Here is a 9,121-nt window from a genome sequence, read left to right on the forward strand (position 1 = left end):
ATGTGGCATTTGATGCTTAAGTGACTCGTATTCTCATTGATATTCTGTGGGAAGCTTAAGAATAATACATTTGTTTAAGGGAGACTTTTATTTTATTACGTAAAGCAAAATGAATGCATGGTGCATTATTTTAAAATTCAGATTTTAAAATGTCACATTTTAGTGCTTGAGGAAAGCTTGCTTTTCCAGAATCTTGCATATTGCATGTAATCCATTCTGGAACACGATTCATTTTTAGACAGAAAACCCTTTCAGTGCCAGCTTCCTGTGGGAAGAAAAATTTGTTTCCCTGGATGCAGTTTCCACTTTGTTACTCTAGATAGAAGTGTCGACAACCAGAAACCACAGCACCAAGGGAGCTCTCTCTGTTGGGTGGTTTGGTGAACGCTCAACTTTCCAAACCTTTCACAAAGAATGAAATGCACCATTCAACAAAATACATTCAAAACCCATTTTCCCTGGGGTTTGTACCTTGTTGATCAGCCTGGCACACTGGTAAGGACACGGCTTCATGTCCACATGCAGAATTAAAGGTGCATTGCCTCCTCTGCCATCACCAGCCATTTCTCATCCCCAGACCCTGCTGCTGTGTGTATCTGACGTGTCCCTCAGACAAGATTCCAGTGAGGAACAGATCTTGAGTGAGCCTTAACCATCATTTTGACTTGCACCAAACACTGCTGTCAATATTGGAGACTGGGGAGAGAAAAGAAAAAAAAAAAAAAGAACATTAAATAAGCATTTATTGCTTCAAGATGAATCTCCTCACAGGTGCATGAAGCCAGGGGCTGAGTTCTGCACGCTGCATCTCTGAGCAAGACCTGCCAAAGGATAAGCAAGGGCTTAGTGCACTTAGTTCTGCAAAGTGGCCAGAGCTCAGGTCCCAGCTCAGCAAGACAGTGAAATGCAGACTTTACTTTAAGCATGTGAATAGTCTCCCCCACTTAGTAAGAGCTCTTTTCCAGAACACATTTAAAAGATCGGACAGAAAACCAGAAACAAACAAAAAAAAAAAGACCAATTCCCACAATAAAAGGAAAACAGAGAAGGAGGACTAATAAGCATTTATCATTTCTAAAAGCAGTGTTTGCAGCAGGGACTGCCTTGGAAAAGGGTCTCATCTGGGGCTGAGCCGGGAACACGCTGTGTTTCCTCGGAGTCCTCCCGGTGCCTGTCAGCTGTGCGGCTGTATGTTTTTTCTGGGGAAGGGAGGAGAAGGGGGGAGGAAGAAGCTTTTTTTTTTTTTTCTTTTTTAAATAGCTCAGCAAAAAGAAATATTTCCCAAGTGTTTCAAGGTTGTTCTCGGTGTACATCACTTGGTTACTATAGCTTCATTTGCCATTGTCCTTGCTGCACCAGTAAAGAGCCATTTCCCACCTGGTCTTGCCCTCAGAAGAACCCTGGAAGCCTTCACGCATAAGCAAAGCCAGGGCTTCTTCCAAAAGGAGCTGCAGAATTTAATTAACTCTACTCCATGTTTGCAGTCCTGTGATTTCTCTTACCTTTAACGTGAACTCACATATGGATTAAAGTGAAATAAAACCTACAATTTGAGTTCAATTCAAAGCTGATTGGAAACATGTATTACCTTTCCTTGACCCGGCAGTGAGAAGGGAAGTTATTACAGTTCTTTAGTGAGTTTGTAAACTCTTTACTGCTGTGGCAGTTTTAATCCTGCTGAGAGAAAATTTGATCTGGAAAATAAATTGCTCCCATTTTATTCTTATGTTTTACAATCACGGGTTTAGATAGCAAACAAGCATCAAGTTCTTTTGGAATCAACAAGTGAGAGTATTATCAGAATCCAGATGGCATTTTTAAGTTAAATAACAAATAACCATAAATAATAATAAAGAAATGCTCCGGATCCTGCAGGTTTTAATATGTTGACATGATACAGAAAAATTCAGAAATTTTCATGATTCTGTTAAACTATGGCCAAGAAACAAGTGGTATGTCTGAACAAAATTAACTATCGTGTGCTCCCAGACAAACCAACGGATTTTCACCATTCTTTGGAAGTTTGCAAACATTTTAGGGTCACACAGACAAGCGTCACAAACTTGAGTTGCTAAAATACTGGCAACACTCATGAAAATGAGAGTCTAGTCCAAATGTGTTCAGAGCAAAACCCCGTTAGTTACAACACGCTAACAAGACCCAATGGCTGTTTGCACGTCAGCTAAATTGAGCCAGAAACAAAGAACACACGCTGAGTGATGAAGATGATTAACACATTACGAAAGGCAGAATTGGATTTTCTATCTCTTGAGGTCTTCAAACGAAGGCAGGATGCCTTCCTGGGAAGATACACTTTGGCAAAGGAGAAGTTATGAGGTTCCAAACAGAAATGAGCTGGGCAACATTTATTGGGCCGTGATAGATGAATTGTAGCTAATCTAATGTGCTTCCAGCTTCCAGTGCCATGAATCTCCGAACAAAAATCCATGCAGCGTTTCACCCAGGAAGTCTGAATCAAATATCTGAGGTCTTTGCTTAAATTAAGCAAATCAAATACTTTACGCAGGACTGATGCCTCTTATGTATTTGCTGTTAGGCATTTGCACGGTGGTAAGGCACTAATCCCCCGCGCAGTGCAAGGTTCCCAGCCTTTCCTTTGTTTTAATGGGATGAGCTGGTTCTGCATATTCTCACACGCGACAGCTCAGCCAGCTCAGTCTTGTTGTCCACAGGAAAGGAGCCAACACTGTCAGGGTAGAAGAACAACTTGATATATTTTAGCAATAGAGTGAAATGCCACCTGCTAAGGATTTTTCTGTAATTCCTTCTAAAGAAGCTAACAAAGAAGGTGCAGCAAGGGGAAAAAGACATTTTTCCTCTACTCTTAATTCCCTTGCCAAGCTGAATGCTGTGTAAGCTACCTGGGCACTCAGGCACTTGGAAAGGCACAGTCCACTGTCAGGGTTTTCTGTAGCACCTGGGCACTGAATAACCGCAGTTTCTGAGATTCATTTGCCACACCATTAAAGCTGAACTGTTAAATACTCCAGGACATTCAGCTGAAAAGTGGGTTTTATGATTCTAAATGAGCTTCAGACTTGTCAGGCAGAAATGGTCAATAATATTTCTTTTTAACCCAAATTAAGTATTTGCCCTACACAGCAGAGTCAACACAACATTATTTACAGGATTATTTACAAATGCATTATTTACAGGAACATAATCATGCCACCCCTCTTAGTATCTCCATTTTTCGCACGGCACAAGGCTAAAAGGAAAAATATTGATACTGAAATCAAATCAGACAGAAGATGATCCAGTGTAAATAGAGCATAAGGGAAGAACTTTCTGGATTTGTTTTCACTGCTGGCATCTGTTCCTCCTGACACATAAAATTACAGAGAATGGTAATCCATTTTCAGGGGCGAACTAAGAACTAATGTAAAATAGAAAAACAATCAGAAGTATGTAAGAATGTGTGCAACGGGTCACACCAAAGATGAACTAGCCGACAGTGGCTGGTGCTCAGGCTTGCAAAAGCGACGAGGTAGAGAGGATGGACGCAGTGTGATGTACCCCAGCTTCCTCTCCTGGCTCAGGCGAGCTTATGTGTGCGGTTCTCTGACCTGAGGTTCCAGCCCAGGGCAGCGGGGGTCCCACCAGCTGGCCGAGCTGCTGGACTGCTGCTGGGATTTCGCTGTACTTTTGTTTGTTCAGAAGCTATTGGCCTGTAATTTCACTGACTGCTCCCTCCTTTTGTCACGGACAAAAAGGACTAATCGTTCCCTACGCCATTTGTCTTGCCCCTGCCATTCTGTTTAGCCTTTCTTTTTATGGTGGCAATGACATATTCCCAACTCTCTCCATCACTGCTCTCAAGACCATTCCTGGTCTGAAATCTCTCCTTCAGGAAGGGTTACCAGCCTCCACACCTGGGTGTTGCTGCTAAAACAGGATGGGTGCAACAGCCCTTCCTCACCCTTCGTCCCCAGGCTCCCATCCCAGAGGCGAGGCGTTTTCATAAACACCTTTTTACAAAATTCAGAGGACTTTCAGACTGAAGGAGAAATTATTTTCCCTGTTGATAGACGTTGTGGAAGCCAAGAGGGAGGGTGTCACCATGCAGCCCCCCCAAGCATCCCTGAAACCCCCAGCGCCCTGGGTCATAGCAGAGGTTCGGTCCTTGCCCCATGGCTTCTGTCACTGCCAGGGACACAGCCCTGCGTCCCCAACCCTGCTCCAGCCCCGTCCCTCCCCAGGCACCCATGCTGCTCCTGCAGAGGAGGGCTGAGGGTTACACTGCACTTTCTCCAGCATTGCCGTAACCAGCTGACTACGCTCCCCCCGGCCCCAATTTAACTTTGTATCATTAAACAACAAGGTACGGTCCAGAATATCTAAAGCCTTTGAGTGGTCAATGTAAACTACACCCCTCAAAAGCTCCTGATCCCCAGCCAAAGCTAACTCATTAGCTACCAGAGAAACAGCAGTGGTAACGCTGTTTTTCTTGAAATGCGGACTGCAGTGGGGATATTATATGAGGAATGTTTAAATGGAATATAATTTTTACTTGGTGGGTAATAACCCTATGAGGTTTGTAACTGCTCAGGTCTTACAGGTCATGAGTTATTAAAATGTAGTTATTAATTTTGCATACCTACCTATGTAGGAAATGGTCAGCAACCTGCTACGCTGAGACACACGCGAGTCCGTGGGGCAGCCGGACCCCCGCAGGGCGCCGAGGGGGCTGGCAGAAGTGCTCACCGAGCGCTCTCCATCACGTGCCAGCAGCCCCGGCGCACCGGGGAGGTCCCGGTGACGGGGGTCAGCCAGCGTGACGCCCACCTACAGACAGGGCTGGAGGGACCCGGGGCACTACAGGCTGCCAGCCCCACCTCGGTGCCGGGGGGCCACGGAGCAGCTCGCCCCCAGTGCCATCGCGCGGCACAGGCAGGGCAGCCGGGGGATCGGGCCCCGCCAGCCTGGGGTGATGGAAGGCAGCTCCTGCCCCGTGGGCCTGACCTGCTGCCATGACAGGGTGACCCGCTGCTTGGCGGGGGACCAGGCTGTGGGTGATGTCTGCCCAGACTTCAGCAGAGCCTCTGGCAGCGCCTCCCGCAGCATCTCCTGAGGAAACCGGGCCGGGCGCTGTCCCCGGGTGAGAAGCCAGCTGGGCAGCCGGGGGATGGAGTCACATCCTGCTGGTGCTGGGCATGCTCTAAATCAGGGAGAAAGAGACCCAAAACTATCTATAGTTATTTTTGGTGGGGAACATTAATTTCAGCAGAACAAGAGCAGGACCAGGACCTGCCACCTGCTCTCGGGATCCAGAGAAAGGTCTCAGCAATGCTGGGCTGGAAAGAGAAACCACAGAGCTCTGGGATGATGCTCACCCCCATCCCTGGCTGGGGCGGGGGCAGGGACAGAAGCAGCGCTGTGGCTGATGTGGATGAGCCTGCCTGGCTGTCCCCACATGCTCTTCCTGCTATGACATTCTGCTGGGGCTTGGACCTCGAGCAAGAGATGCAGGGAGATGAGCCAAGTTACCTTCTTGCAGAGCACAGGTCACTCCTGATACCACCCCAAGGATCAGGGATGCTCTGAGGAGAGCAGGATGACAAGAAGTATCATGAAGGATTATAAGCCTTTCCCTCTCCTCACCATTGATCACAGCAGGGTTAATATGCCTGTGGGAGTATCCAGCAATTGCAGCTTGATGCCTGGTTCCAAGGGTGCTGGGCAGTGGGACAGTAGGCTGGGGATGAGGATGGAGATGGGGATGGGAGCATATTCTTCTCTGCACTGCTCCTTCCCTGCTTCTGGCCTCCCTGCTTGTAGCTAAACATTTCAGCCAGGCTTTCAGGGTTGCTTTTGTTCTCTCTTTGCTTCCAAAAACCTGCCAGGGAAATGCTGTGCTAACACGTTAGTCAGGGCTGCGCTCAGCACATGAAGGGAGAAGGGGGGGAACATACAGGCACTGAAACCCAGAGGTCACTGCACCGATGGGAAGCACAGAACAGGCTTTGTGCAGATTTGCCCTGCCAGCTCCCTTCATTCTTGACTTGAAACACTTGCTGATAATCCACTCCTTGACCTCTCCTACACAGGATGCAGTGTCACTATATGGAAGCCATATGGAACAAAGGGATCACTCTCAATGCATGCTGAGCATAAAAAATAAAGTTTACAAATGGCACTGTAACCACGGCAGCTGGGTCGGCTGTTTGCCAGTGTGCCCTCATGTTGGCAGCTGGAAGCTCGTGTGCCTGGTATGATAAAGGGCTGCATATCAGGCTTTAATAAGAGGCATTTCAGCCAGAGGATGTCTTTGTACCTTTCTGTAACCGAGCTAGCTCCTGAATTTATTGTCCAGCTTTTTTCACCTCTTTGAATAATGATTAAAACTGTGAATGCTTTCTAGAACACGAGAAACAGATATGATTCTTGATGTTCCTGTTCCTTTGAAGGAGGATACCTGGTTCCCATTAATAACCTACATGTTATGGGATGGAGCTACGGACAATTTGCTTTCTAGTGATTGCAGACTGGAGTACAAAGCTCATGAATACTCAGAAAATACATTGAGTTTCTGTTCCAAATATTTTAAATGTGCATGCATATCTCATGTCTGAAATTAGAAATAGCCCATAATTTGTGGAAAGGATTTGAATAACTTCTGCCAGGATAAAGGACCTGCTTGTGTTTTGGGAGGAATGGGAAAATCAACTGAACAGTTGCATTACTTTGCAAAGAAACAGTAAGACTCAAATTTTGCCCTTTCAGTACAGAAATGAGAACAAGGCTTCAAACAAGACTTAGAGGGATGGAGCTCCATGTAAGGTTTTGACCTTCTTGTTCCATATTTCTTCACTAATCTGTATCTAACAGCAGGAAAGATGTTCTGGCAGATGCAAAAGCCACCTGATGACCAAATTTGAGCCGAAGTTTCCATCTCACTTTTATCGACAAGGTGCTAGTCATACCCTGCCCTGCATTTCCAGTGCTCCTGGAGCAGATGGCTGGAGACAGATTACAACCAGCATCTTGTCTCTACACTCCTTTGCCTTTCAGGAAGGTTTTATTGGAAATCTCATCTGCTCCCATGGGTTTGGTCCCATGCCAGCTCTAAATGAGAAATGGCCCATTTCCCGCTTCATTTCCCTTTCAAAATTCACAGGGAGTGCTTGCCGGTTTTCAAACGAAGCCCTGACCAAAAAGCCCAGCACAGGCTAAATCCGCAACCACAGGCAAAACCCAGTTACGCAGCCCAGTGCTGCTGCACTGCAGGGCAGACCGAGTTCTGTTTGTTTTCAGCATCTCTGGCAGAAACCCTTCTGTCCATGTCAGAAAGGGGCACATGTATTTTTTGCAGATCACCTAAATGTCTTATAGTGAGAAATTTCTCATCATAAGGGGCAGTGCACAAGCAATGGCTTCTTCAGCAAGACAAGCCAAACCCTTCATCAGTTTTCAGCCAGGAAGAAAGAGGGGTTAGTTTGGGGGCAATTATTTAATTATTAGGCTTAAGAGTTCAGTATCCCTTAGGAAAACCACACAGAAAAATGTGATGGGTTTTAAAGCAGAGATTGAGTGACCTGCCGTGCACACAGATCCCAGCTTGCTACACCACACTTTTGGATGGCAAAAAAAAGGAGGGCAGAATGTGTCTTTTCTTGTAGGCTAGCAGCTGACCTCAGCGTAGCCTGAGGGCATTTTAAACCTATCTCTGACTTTATTATGTGTGTCATATGCCCCTATTCATCCTTTGTAGTTTAAAGCAAAAATGACCTTTTATAGCTATCTAAAGCGTAATTTTGCTCATGTTCCCCACTCTCACCATTTGTTTCGAGTTAAATATCAAACAGATGTGCACCCATTTTTTAAAAAAATGTTTAATATTAGAGAGCATGCCCTCATATAAGACTGGGAAAGCTTTTCAGGGAAATAAGCCTTTCAAATAAAAAGGCATATTAGTAAATTTTAAGGTGATTTTAACTGTATATTTTCAAGCATTAAAGGAAACAGATCCAGCAAGCCATAAAGTGACAAGTGGGAGGTGGGGAAAGATATACGGTACTAGTTTGAAGGAGAAATTAGACCTGGAATGGGGTGGAAAATCCACCTACCCTGGAGCTATTTGGATTCACAGGTTTGGGGGTAGGGATGTTGGAGCGAGGGAGGGAGGGCTGAAGGCTGGAAGGGGCATCAGCTCCATCCTTCACCCCCTGGCAGACACAGGTTGCCAGCTGTCAAAATCACACCACGGAGAAGGTGGCAACCTCCGGGCTCATTTTATATCTCATGACTAAGAAGTAAACAGCAGAGAGTGCAGGCTTTTCAGAGCCAGCTCTCAGTTGGAATATTGTGCTGTGGCTCCAGTGAAGGTATCAATCAGCTCAGCAAGAGCTTTGCTCCGGTTCCCCTCCTGACTCTGCAGCACTGACGGTGCAGGGCTGCATTAAACATTCCACATCCCCTAATATTTCTTGGCGTTGCACATATTTAAAGTTCAGAACTAAATTACCTGGCTCCCATGATCTGCAACAGCCATCTCCTCTGATGGTTAATGCTGAAATTAAAGTATTTCCATGTGGCTGCTTGAATTTCTTCTCCTGTAGGAAAGGACTTTCTCCGCTGACACATGCCTGCAAATTACATTTCCACTTGGCACCAAAGGCAGTTTGCATAGCTTTTCTCTATTCTGGGGCTATTTCATTTGCAGCTTGTGGCACCGGGGAGGAGAGCTGATGCCTTTGGTGTTTTACAAAACTGTAAAAACTGGGTTGTGTCTGCTGGTACGGTCCAGGAAGATGTAACTGGTTATCACTCCATTAGGCTGCTGTAGCAGTACCTGAAACCCTGAATAATCTGAAGTTGTTTTTCTTAATGACTGCTTAAGGGAAATGATCCTGTTTTCATCCACTAAGCTTTGACAATGCAACCAAGCCCAGGGGTCTGCAGGAATTAGAGCTTTGAAGGCTTGAGGAAATAATTCTCTCGCTTGCTCTCTCTCTCTGTTTCTTTTACAAGCCAGGCTGCCAGCTTGCACATCCACAGCAGTCCCACAGATTCAGCTGTTTAGCTTCACTGCAGTAAATGAAATATGGTTTCCCCAGCTTTGGGCAAAGGAAAGGACATTTCAGTCTCTTTTAATCCCTCT

The sequence above is a fragment of the Falco peregrinus genome, chromosome 8 (genome assembly GCF_023634155.1).
Source record: "Falco peregrinus isolate bFalPer1 chromosome 8, bFalPer1.pri, whole genome shotgun sequence".
In the NCBI taxonomy this organism is placed as follows: Eukaryota; Metazoa; Chordata; class Aves; order Falconiformes; family Falconidae; genus Falco; species Falco peregrinus.